Source organism: Stegodyphus dumicola, chromosome 9, assembly GCF_044657685.1.
Source record: "Stegodyphus dumicola isolate Sdum_Otavi_A_Nest chromosome 9, ASM4465768v1".
NCBI lineage: Eukaryota > Metazoa > Arthropoda > Arachnida > Araneae > Eresidae > Stegodyphus > Stegodyphus dumicola.
In genome coordinates this window covers 144,396,528-144,408,720 of record NC_140776.1, presented here as the reverse complement: position 1 = coordinate 144,408,720, position 12,193 = coordinate 144,396,528, and the positions used below count along the sequence as shown (strand labels likewise).

Below are 12,193 nucleotides of genomic sequence, written 5' to 3'. Positions count from 1 at the left end.
GGTAACTAAATAAAATAGGTAACTAATTAAAATAGGTAACTATTTAACATATTTAGCTAATATAGGCTCTTTAAATACAGGTCTTCATGAAAAATCCAAAAACCCAGGCCCCTCAGAGGGATAAATGCATAAGATCTGATAAATTATACATAGTTAAAAAAATTACCAGTAAATGTGATCAATACTTAAAACATTCATAAAAACCACATAAAAAATAAATAAATAAAATTCAACAGTACATTTAAACATTTAATGAGCAGTTATAAAATTCACGAGACAAAATCTTTATGAACACAAATTTATTAAACAAGAAATATTTTAAAATGTGCAATATAAAAATTAAGAAATGCAAAGAAAAACTATTTTTAATAAAGACTATATATCAATATGTACTTTTCCAGTTTTAAAACTTTTCAGCATTTCATCTAAACTTTTTCATTCTATTAAAATTAAAATTCATAATTTTATGAAATATCGATCATAAAATTACAACAAAGCCTCTCATTGCAACTACAACTAAGAACATGCTCACCAATCACTTTAATGCTGACAAACAAAAGTAACATGTAGAAAATGCAAATGAAAATACTAAATGTTTGTGAAATTAAAGCTGAATGAATAGATGCACTTTCAAGTACCCACGCTAACCAAAGTTCACTACAAAAAGCATGTAAACATACAACAGTAACAAAACTGGACCATTAGCATCTCAGGAATCATTTTTCTGTTAGACCATGTAGTCAAAACATATGAGTGAGTATCTAACTTAAAAATGTACCTTAGGATAAAAACAAATGATAGAAGAAAATGTAGTAGTATATGTTCTACAAGGACATTCTGCATGGAGGGAAACTTTTAGCCTGTACCCACAAAAATATCATTTTGAAATTCAGATACATCCTTTCCTTTCAATATTATTTCTATCGTTTTCAACGAAAGTTTCACTGTAAATATCATCTGAGCAAACAGTTGATGTTACCATGTTTAATCACATTCTGTCAAATGATTTTTGGTATTTGAAAGAAAGAGACTTGCTTTAGAACACTGTGTTATGAAATTTGTACAAAAATATTGTTATCATTAAGTACAAGCTGTCTGAAATGGAACTATCATGCTACCAGATTATTAGAACCACCATTTACTTCCAGTTCTGCTGCAAAACACCAGCTATAGAATATCACCAAATTGTGCACAGCTTTAGGTACTAATGGTGTATCATATGACACTGTGAAGTTTTGGTACCATAAGTTCAAAAACAAGGACTATGATATTCAAGAAGCACAGCACTCTTGCCAGCCAACTGATGTTGATGAGGCCCAGCTGCTAGAAATTGGGGAAGATCAGTATGCAACCACTCAAGAGCTTGCTAAGGAATTAGGTGTTAGTACCATGTCCATAAGTCGTGCTATCATTTCACAAATTTGACGTGCAAGTTCAAACACTGGGTGCTGCTTGAGTTGACTCAAGCAGATAATGATTGATGTTGTCTGGGCCTGCACTAATTTGCTTGAATACCAATGCAAGCATAAAATTCTTGATTAGATCTTCATTTGTGATGAAAAGTGGATTTACTTCAACACAACAGGCCGAAAAGGGAGTTGGCCTACACCCAGTGAACCCATCAGCAGTGTCGCAAAGCAAAATTTGACTGACAAAAAAATCATGCTTTGTATCTGGTGGGATTCCCATGGTATTATCCATACAGAATATCCAGAAAAAGGTAAAACCCTCGACAGTAAGGTGGACAGCGAGATGCTAGTCCATGTATCAAAGAAATCACTGTTATCAAGGAAAAACGCTGAACTGATTTCCGGCACAGAAAGGTAATGTTCCATCAAGATAATGCAAGACCACATGTGTCTGCATTCATCGGCCAGACTCTGTATGGCCAATGAACCCACGATATAGGCCTGCTATCACTCCTTCAGATTTCTACCTTTTTTCACACCTGCAGCTACATCTTGCTGGTGCTATCTTCCATTCTGCACAGGAAATCCAAAATGAGGTTGATCTGTCTTTAGACTTGTGGCCGCCAAGTTTTGGAGCCAAAGACTTTGAAAAACTACCAAAAACATTGCCAGAAAATCATAGATTTTGATTTTGATTACTACCTGTATTAAAGGTACTGCTTTCATAGTTCCCCCCCCCAACTTTGTTAAGCCTGTATTTTGGTGGAAAACTTTCGTTATAACCAGATATTTCGATCCTTCTAATAAAGCACACGAACCTGTTAAAAGTCACATACTGGATTATTCAAAATTTTTTCGCAAAACATGAAAATGTTGCCTTGGTGTCTAAATAGCTCATATGTATACTTTTGTGAGCTATGGGTTCATGGATATCTCTTTAAACGACCACCCAGATGAGCAGGAAGAAATTGACAATTTACTGGAAAAGGATAGAGTTCTTAGCAAAAATTAACATTTGTATATAGCTCAAGGACAGCATGGATATTAAGCAAATCATTTTTAATGCACAAGAAATATTATAAATTTTCACTATAACTCTAGAGTAAATTCTAAAATACAATTCAACTAATACTTAGGAATGCCAAACTTCCAGAACTTATTAACAAGCTGATAACCAGAAGTGACTTCTCCCAACTCTCTAAAGCATAGTTATACGGTGCTGTATAGGCTTCCGGAAAGTTTGGAGAACATTGATTCTCAGGCTTCAAAAATAATTTTCAAACAGCCTGCATTCTAGTTGAGCTATTTTAATAATTTAAATGTTATTGATTCAGAAATGAAAATCTAAAAGCCTATACAAGGATTTAACACCTTGTATTTGGATTATTCCAATATATGTAGCCATAAATACACATGAATCATTTACACATGAAATAAATTCCACAAATATTATTCTAAATACAAAATGTAAAAACTAAAGAATTAAGTATATAAAACAATTACCTACATATACAAAAATAACAATGCAATCAAAAGATTTAAATATTTACAAAAATACAGCATCACCTCCTCACATCAAGAGCTAAGCAATCACAAACAAAGGTCTCATAAACAGCATTCGTACATGCTAGCAAAAGTAATGGCAGTTTTTAGCCCCAGTCATGTTGGCTTCAGTATACAAACCAAGCGAGATGGTCCAATATTGTTTAATTAAATCTATACGTCAGGAAAACCAACTGGGGTGGTTCTGATCATTTTTTTTATACAGAGAATTTTTCATAACCTTTTACAGTGGAGGTGGACATAATTTTTTTTTCCTTTGTCAGAGTGAATAAGAAGAGGCCCTCAAAATAGGGGAATCGATTTGTCTACCAATTTTATAACTTTCTACTAGTTTCTATCCAGAACTTCTCTGATGGTCAAAGCTTTACAATCAAGAAAGGTATAAGCTTATGGCCTCTGATTGCAATAGTCTATGATACCTAAAAGTTGCTTCTTTCCCTTAGTTGTATGAGGTAAAGATCTGAGAATACCCAGAGCAATCTTTTGAGAATTATTGACCTATACTGCAGTATTGTAATCTTCCTTTATGGATGTCTTTGCAGGTCTTTTCAAGCTCCATATTTATCACAGAATTTGCTAATAATAATAATTTGCACTTTTCTATGTCCGCTTTTTCCTTTTCCAGATAGGACATTCACAAACTTTACCTTTGTTATACCAAAATGGCCTCAAGTACTGCTATTGTATAGCTCTGACAGACAGTGCTTAAATTGCGCCACAGCCCACCGGAGCCCGGCTCCGGTACTTCTCAATTTTTAAGATAAATTATAATTTTAGCCGGAACGCACTGGAGCCCTAAATAAGATGAGCTCCTGTACTTCTTTTTATAAAACTGAGCCACGATTTCAAGAAAAAAAAAAATTAGAATTTTAGTTTAACAATAAGCAGACCTTGCAATACTCTATTTCCCTAAAAATACGAACTCATGAGAACATGAGACGTTCAAGTAAAGTCCCCTCACTCACATGCGGAAACCTTTCCCTTTAAGAAGAGCAATAAATTTGGTGGAGTTTGTTCAGGAACACATACATTTCTCGCCATGTCATCGTATCTAGTGTATTGTTATCGATGCTTACAGTTAATTATCCTCGCAGGAAGGAAAATTTGTGTTCTTAAATGTGCGTTAAGTAACAGCGAGTACAATATAAGAGTGAAATACTGAGATAAACTACTCAAGAACGTCCTATACAACGTCTTCCCACAGTATCCACTAATGGGGGGGAAGGCGTAACCAGGAATTTTTACTTTCATCCTTAAGAGTCAGATTCAGGACTCATTTTACCCCTGACACACATCTGCTTGATGGCTATAATTATATCAGCATAGAGCCGCGTTCAAAGAGAACGTTATTTTTCACCAAGATTTCCCTCATTTTTTATTTCCACTCACTCATATCCTCATTCTGTTTCGCCCTGGAATTTTCATCAGCCTTACTCATTTTTGGGATAATAAAAGATCCCCCCCCCCCTACGATCAGAGCTTAAATTGGGCCGGAGCCCAAGGGTTCGCCTCCGGTGCTTCTTAGTTTTTGTAATAAATCATAATTCTAGCCGGAATGCACCGGAGCCCTGAATAAAAAGGCTGCGGCACTTCCTTAGTGTAATTGAATAATAATTTCAGTAGAAATTTTATCTCAAAAATTTTATTTTAACAATAAAATTATATTAAAAATTGGTTTTAATATTTCACTTTATCTCTTTACATTTTATTTAATTTTAATTATTTAATTACTTCATTCTTTAATTATTTCAATAAATAATAATTATCAATTAAATTACAATTAATTAATTATCTAATAATTATCGATTAAATTACATAATAATTATTGATTAAATAACAATTTATAAACATTAATTAAATAGCTATTAATTAATTTTATAATAATTAACTATTCAATTTTAAAATTATTAATGAATTTAATGGTCATTTTATTTATCTCTTTACTCTTGTTCCTCTTTGCTGATGGTCTTCCATAGGGCTCCGGCACTTCTAATCTTAGACATTAAGCCCTGCTGACAGAACACTTAAACTTTGGGAATCTCAGTAAGATAAGTGACCATAAGAAACTCTTTCTATTTTTAGCTTTCCTTTTGTGGGGTAGAGAATTCTATCTCACAGATGAAAAGAATTCCATAAAGTTAGACTAAAGAAAACAATTTCTTTCTAGCTGGGCTTCTTGTCTGCAGCTTCCATTAATTCCATTATTGGTCTCAGTTCAGGATCTTTCATTTGAACCTTTTTCAGTTCATGTATCCAGGGATCAGTTCTGTATTAATTTATCTGCTCTACTGATCCTTGGTTTTTGAGCAGTGTTTGTACTTTTCTACACAACTTTTCTTCAAAGTGTATCAGCATTCCTATGCAAAGATCCTTTGCAATATTAAATTTCATTATTGTTTTCCTGTATATAACATTAAATTTCCTTATTGTGTAGTGAATGTATTCATTGGGATTTGACAGGTTTTCAAACCCATTTTTAAAAAACCTGCTTTTAAAGTAAATTTGTCACATTCGAAAACCAGTTTTCTTAATTAAGAAAGCCAGTTTAAAGAACTTATATTATTATGTAAAAGTTTATTTTAAACTTATCTGATTTGCTATTCATTCTATGGAACTGGCAGAAAACACATTTTTTCAATGTTGGCCAGTGCGCAACGCATTGTGCACTGCGCAGCTACGCACGTGGAAAAGACGTGTCTAACCGATTTATTTTATGTTAGTACATATGTGTGCAATTTGTCACAAGTCACAACAGGTTCGCTTAATATTGTAAAGTGAAAACTGGAAATAAAAATATATAGTTGTTATATTTGGTAAAAATAATGTAAGTATTAAGTATGATTCTAATTTCGATGTTTGTATTTTCTATTTTACATTTTAAAACTTTACTTTTTCTATATAAATTTCTTCTCTCAAAAATTAAAAATAAAAAGTTCTGGCTTCTGTTTAATGGGATTTTAAATAAAAAACAGGGTGTTAAAATAATCCATATTTTCTTTCACAACGTTAAATTAGACATAATTTTTGACATAAATTATGTCTTTATCAAACTTCAGAATTAGATTAAAAAGATGTGTGTTTTTTCAAAATTCCTAAAAAATGTGCAGATTAGATTTCTTTAAATTAGATTAACATTAATAGTTGAAATAATAAAATAAATATCAAAAATATTTATTTAATAACTTTAATTTCATTTTTAGATAAAAATGAATAGCTCAAAAGCTTGGGATAGTTTCAAAAAGTTAGGGATAGACAAGGCATTCTGAAATCATTGTTATTACAATAAATTAATTGTAATTCATTAAATGTTGAGCTGCAAAGTATCATCTACATAATCATTTGAAAGCAGTTCATAAAATAATTGTCGGAAAGAAATCAGAAATAATCAGCAAAGAAAAAACGCCTGGATATCCCTCATTAAAAAAAAAAAAAAAAAAAAAAGAATATTTTAAATTTTATGAAATTGAAAGCAGTACTTTAGAAGACATCATATCAAACAATGGATTTTCTATTCATAGCATTACAAATAGTTCATTCATACCAGAGTCTCTTCAACAACTAGGTTATTCATTACTAAGAAACAACACTAGAGTAATGGATCTCATTCATGTGCTTTATGACAATGCTAAACAGAAAACTATTATTGAATTTGATTCAATCAAAAAGAATAGGGGAAAAAAAATTCTCTTTAACTTTTGACGATTGGACTAGCAAAAGAAATCATAGATATTTAAACATTAATATATAACACTTGACAGAAGATTTCAATATGGGATTAGTGCCAATAGCTGGTTCCTGTGACGCTCACAGAACATTAGAGTTGGTATTTGAAAGGCTACAAAATTTCAACTTGAATCTAGAAACTGAGATACTTGCAGCAGCAAATGATGGTGCTGCTGTTATCAAAAAATTTGGCAAATTATCATCTATAATTAATCAACTATGCTATTCACACACTATCCATTTGGCGGTTACTGATAGCATAGAGACATAGATATAACATAGAGAAATGGCTGAAGCTGAAGCTAAAATAAATGCTTCAAGTGAGAAATCAGAATACGAATATAACGATTACGAAGATTCTCTTTATTATATTTGTAATCGAGAATATTCTATTCCTGTTTTGTCTGAAAATTATGAACAATCAGTTTCACAGATTAGAAAAATTTGTAAGTTTTTCAGAAAATCTTCAGTAAGAAACATCATTCTTCAAATTTATATCAGAAAAGAAAAAGGAATTAAATTTAATTCTTGACTGCAAAACAAGGTGGAATAGTACGGAAGACATGAGTGGAAAATTTCTGACAGTAAAAGAATGTTTTGTTTTAGTACTGAATGATACTGGTTCTTCTTATATGTGGAATGAAGCTGAATATCCTAAACTTTTAGAACTTCATAAAATTTTAGGACTGATTCGTCTAGAAGCTGAAGGCTTAGGGTGACGAGAAGCCAATTTACTAACAAGTGAAGGTACATTTGAATTTCTGTTAAATGAACCAAAAAATTTAAACACCGAAGTAAGTTTGAAATTATTATATGCTTTAGAAGAATAAATTGAAGAAAGAAGACAAGTTGAATTAGCAACTTTTTTGCTGTATTTACGAAATCCACAAAACATTTCTAGTTTAACAAGGAAATCTAGTGTACTTTTAGCTTCAAAAACAAAATTATTAAGTTATCTGGAAAGATATTGTCTCAATATTTCCAAATTCTTATGTGGAAAACGATTCTGATGAAGAGCAAATCGAAGAAATTACTCATCAGAGTATTGCTTTTTTAAAAGAAGCCATGAAAAAATCAATTCATAAGTTTCTTGATGACCCAGAAGAAAAACTTACAAATCCAATGACAGTGAAAGCTAAATTTTCATTATTTGATGCAACGAATAAAAGAACAAAAAGCATAGATTTTTTATTTGAACTATAAAACTATAAAATCAAGCTCAGTAGCTAGTCAAGAAGTATTTTCAATTTCAGGCAATATTGTGTCCAAAATAAGAACAAAACAGCCACCAGATAGAGGTATTTTATGATAGAGGTATTTCAGAGGATGTTTTATGTTTTTTAAAATCCTATTTTCTTAGGAGATATTAAAATCTCTGAAAATAATATACTGTATTTGGCGATGTATAAGACGCACTAGCCTGTAAGACGCACTCACTGTTTTGTACACATTTTTGAAGGATAAAATTTTATTACTGATAATTATAATGAATTCAGTATTTTAAATATAAAATAATACAAATACAAAGTAATACTTTCTGCAAATACACAGTCTATCTGGTAAAGAACACCTTTTAATCTCCTTCGTCAAAACCTAGATACGCATCTCCAGAACTAAATAAAGAGTCACTTGAAATCTCTTCTAATTCAGCATCTGAATCTTCATTCAACAAATAGTCCTCTGTAGCATCCAGTGCATTACTAATTAACACACTTTTTTTTAAGTGATTTAACCACTGTCTCTGTTTTCACAGCATCCCATAAAGCTTTGGCTCATTCACAAACGACATATCAACACAATAAGTATCCACATATAAGATGCAGTATCGGCGTATAAGATGCACCCTGTTTCTCAGATCTATTTTCAAAAAAAAAAAAGTGTTATATGCCGGCAAATACGGTAAATATTATTTGAAATTTTTGTTTGAGTTTTCGTTATTTTGTGTAAGGAATATGTATATGTAATCCTTATTTTTTTTTATATTTTGACTTTTATTTTGATTTTTTTATATAAATTAAATCAAATATTTTTCCCTATTCTTTATTTTTTTTTTTTTTTTTTTTTTTTTTTTTTTTGACAAAAATTCAAAAACCGGTTAAAACTGGTTTGGGGGAAATATTGAATTTGAAAAAAAGTTTTTCAAAAAAGTCGGGTTTTGTATAAATCATATCAAATCATCTAGCTGCATAATCCTCTGAATTTCACAATTATGCAGTTAAATTAGCCACTTAAGGATATAGCCGAGTTATTCATTATATGTAAGAATGTAACTTCCTTTATCCCAATCAATTTTGTGAAATCCGTTTAGGTTTTGGCAAAGATATATCATTATTGTGAGTACCTTATAGTATACTCAAAAATCATTCGCAGGACTTTTTAATGTATGACAGAATATTTTAAATTAGAATAATGGCCCATGCCTTGCTACAGGCTAGAGAAACAACCATTTTTTCTCACAACCCTGAATTATTTAAAATTTGCAATAGACTTTATCAGGTTCTGTGTTCCTCCTTACTTGCTTAGGGAACATTAACTGTCCTGACTCGGAACAGGGAGCTCACTAAAGCTATGTTCAATAATTTTGGGAAGTAGACAATACACACAGGAAGGGTATACGAAACCCTTTATTTTTCTCTCTTTACAATGATTTCCGGACTTCGGAATACAGAGACCAACCACTTGTGGTCTGAACGTAAGAATATAAAAATATTAACTAAGCTCTAACTAAACTAACTTTGGATTAATCAAACAAGTGCCTAACTCCAAGATTGGCCGTATATTAACAAAAAGCCGTATGTAGTACAGAGAACTGCTAACACTACGATACGTTTAAAATTATCAAGAGGATTAAACCTCTGGCCTTGAAGGCAACCAGCAACTGAGTAAAACTACTATGGCAAACGGCCTGCTTCTAGTAACTCCTTCCTCTCTCTTGCTTGGCAAAAAGCCACAACTTAAGTACTTGGCGTTCGTAAGACAAATTTGCATAAATAAGTTAAAGCTTTTAATTCTGGCCGGAAGTAGAAAATAAGAAGTGATAGTAAAGATTTAAAATAAAATAAACGTTAGTAAAACTTAGGATCCTTACAACTTAAGTTATTCGTCAATATAGACTTAAGTTACTGGTCAACAGATGCTGCCACTAAACTAAATATTTTTTAGGTTATGGTTAGATGCAAATATTTCTTTATGCAAGCCGGGTCATTTACATTGTTTGTATGTTCTTTAGTGATATTTTATACTGTTATTATTACGTTCAAAATGGTTAGGTTGCCCTACCTAACTTCATGAGTTAACTTGGGTTACCAATTTTGGTTAAATACTTTTGTCTAATTTGGTCCTTACTGGCAAAAATATTTTGGATTATAATCAAGCACACTGGGTTCTTTTCAAATCAACAGTTTAAAAAATAGCAAATTTTTGACCGCTAATTAAAAAAATAGTTTGGCCTTTAAGCAGCTAATGAGGCACAATCAGTCCGCAATGGAAATTTTCAGCTGTATAGATAATGATGAAAATGTTCCACTACTGCCTTTATGGCTAACAATTCTTTTCTGGTCACACAGTAATTTCTTTCTGCCTATGAGAGACCTTTTACTTAAAAATTAAATTGCCTGCTTCTAACTGTTGATTTATTGTGAAATAAACAGCTCCAATTCTTTCATTATCAGCATCTGTATTAAGAATAATGTCATATTCAGATTAGAATGAACAAATACAGGAGCAGAAGTCAAAGCATGCTTCAAAACTTCAAATACTTTTTCACAGCTGTCAATCCAGAAAATTTTTTTTTTGTCTATTATATAATGCTGCTTCTATTATGTAACGTAAACACCTCGTGATCTCAGAAGAAAAAAAACTCAAGTCTATATTTTCGGATGCCCCCCTGGATTATCACCAAGTTGTTTCATTTATTGTCAAATTATTGTTTTATTTATGGTAACCTGAATAGCTGAATGACATAGAAACCTTATTATGACGTGAATGGTTGTGTCATCGCGGTGAATTTGACTGATGGGAAAATATTTGTAAGGGCTTATTTCTGCGTTAACATTCTGTTTGTCTGTGTTCTGTTTTAACATTATATGACATCATCATTCTTCTCAAGTGAAAATAGATCCATGTATACATGGACAAGTTAAGGGAGTGCACAATGCCAAGTTTGTGCAATTATCTGATTTAAGTGAAAATAGATTGATGTGTACAAGGACACTGAGTTTGTGCAGTTCTTTGACTTGTTATTTTGGTTTTGTGCAGTGGCCATCTTGAAATCGCTTTGCTGGCCAATTGTCAAAAATTATCAATTTTCACCAAGGAACGCCCTTAAATATATTTTTACCAAAAAACCTATAATAATCTTCTATAATAAGTGCCCAGACTGTAAAAGTAGACTTAACTAATGGACTTTTTGAGGGTAACACCAGTCACAGCGACTATTTTCTCAACAGTCAGCATACCTTCAGTGGAGATAATATGACCAAGGTAGTTAACTTCCAATTAAAATAGTTTGCATTTTAAAGGGCTAAACTTTTTAAATTAGCCTCTCTGAGTTTTTATAGCATTTTTCTAATATTTATTAAGTGTTTCTAAAAGCATGTCTGATCATAACAATGTCTTTAAGATATACAAGACAGGCCTCATATGATAGTCCTGTCAAAACTGTCACTTTCACTTAAATACAAACACATAAACAAACTGTCACATAAATATTCAAATGTCACAGAGTGCTATACAATCCCAAACACATTATTTTAAACTACTAGAGCAAATTACATGTAGAAAATGCAACTTTCTCGTGATCTTTAAGGTCAAATTTTACTTTCTAGTAGCTGTTCTTCAGACTGCATATCTAAAGGGCCATTCACACTGGGATTTATCTGAGCTAATAGTTCCACATGTCGACTAGCTCCACTATACCTGCAGTACAGATTTTTTAACTTGCTGCCCTATGGGGGAAAAACTGGTTTTAGAGTTGGGCCGGCTACGTCAGTTGTCTCAGATAACCCCCCCCCCACTCAGTGTGAACGGCCCTTTAGGTGTCACTGGCACCTTAGACATCTAACATTCTAGGCAAAGGATAACTGTCTTTCTTTGTAATGTCATTTAGATATTTGTAGTCAGCACAAATATATGGAGCCATCTTTCTTTTGAACGATGATGATGGGAGTAAATTAAGGCTCAATTATGTCACTGCCATGTCCTTCAGTTTCTTGTGGATTTCCTCTTGCATTGAGAAAGGCAGATACTGAACATGTTCTTAATAGACAGATAGCATGCTGTTTCAGTTTGATTTGGCTGAATCTGTTTCAGATCTATGGAACATTACACAATACAAAGATTATATAAAGCAATTTCCTTTTTTTCCATAAAAGTATAGGGCCTGTCACTTATGCTAGCAATTCTGAATGGAACATTTTCTTTTGTTAAGCTCACAAAGGCAGTTGTAATTTAAAGTTCTTTCAAATCTGCATTTTCCTCAGGAACGTTCGTACAGTAAA

General features: G+C 32.1%; 1 protein-coding gene across 1 annotated transcript in view; it reads right to left on the bottom strand.

Annotated features, from left to right (window-relative positions):
* The window catches only part of Kpc1 (Kip1 ubiquitination-promoting complex subunit 1), a 150,790-nt gene that overhangs the window by 126,062 nt on the left and 12,535 nt on the right, over nucleotides 1-12,193 (bottom strand). The window lies entirely within an intron of this gene.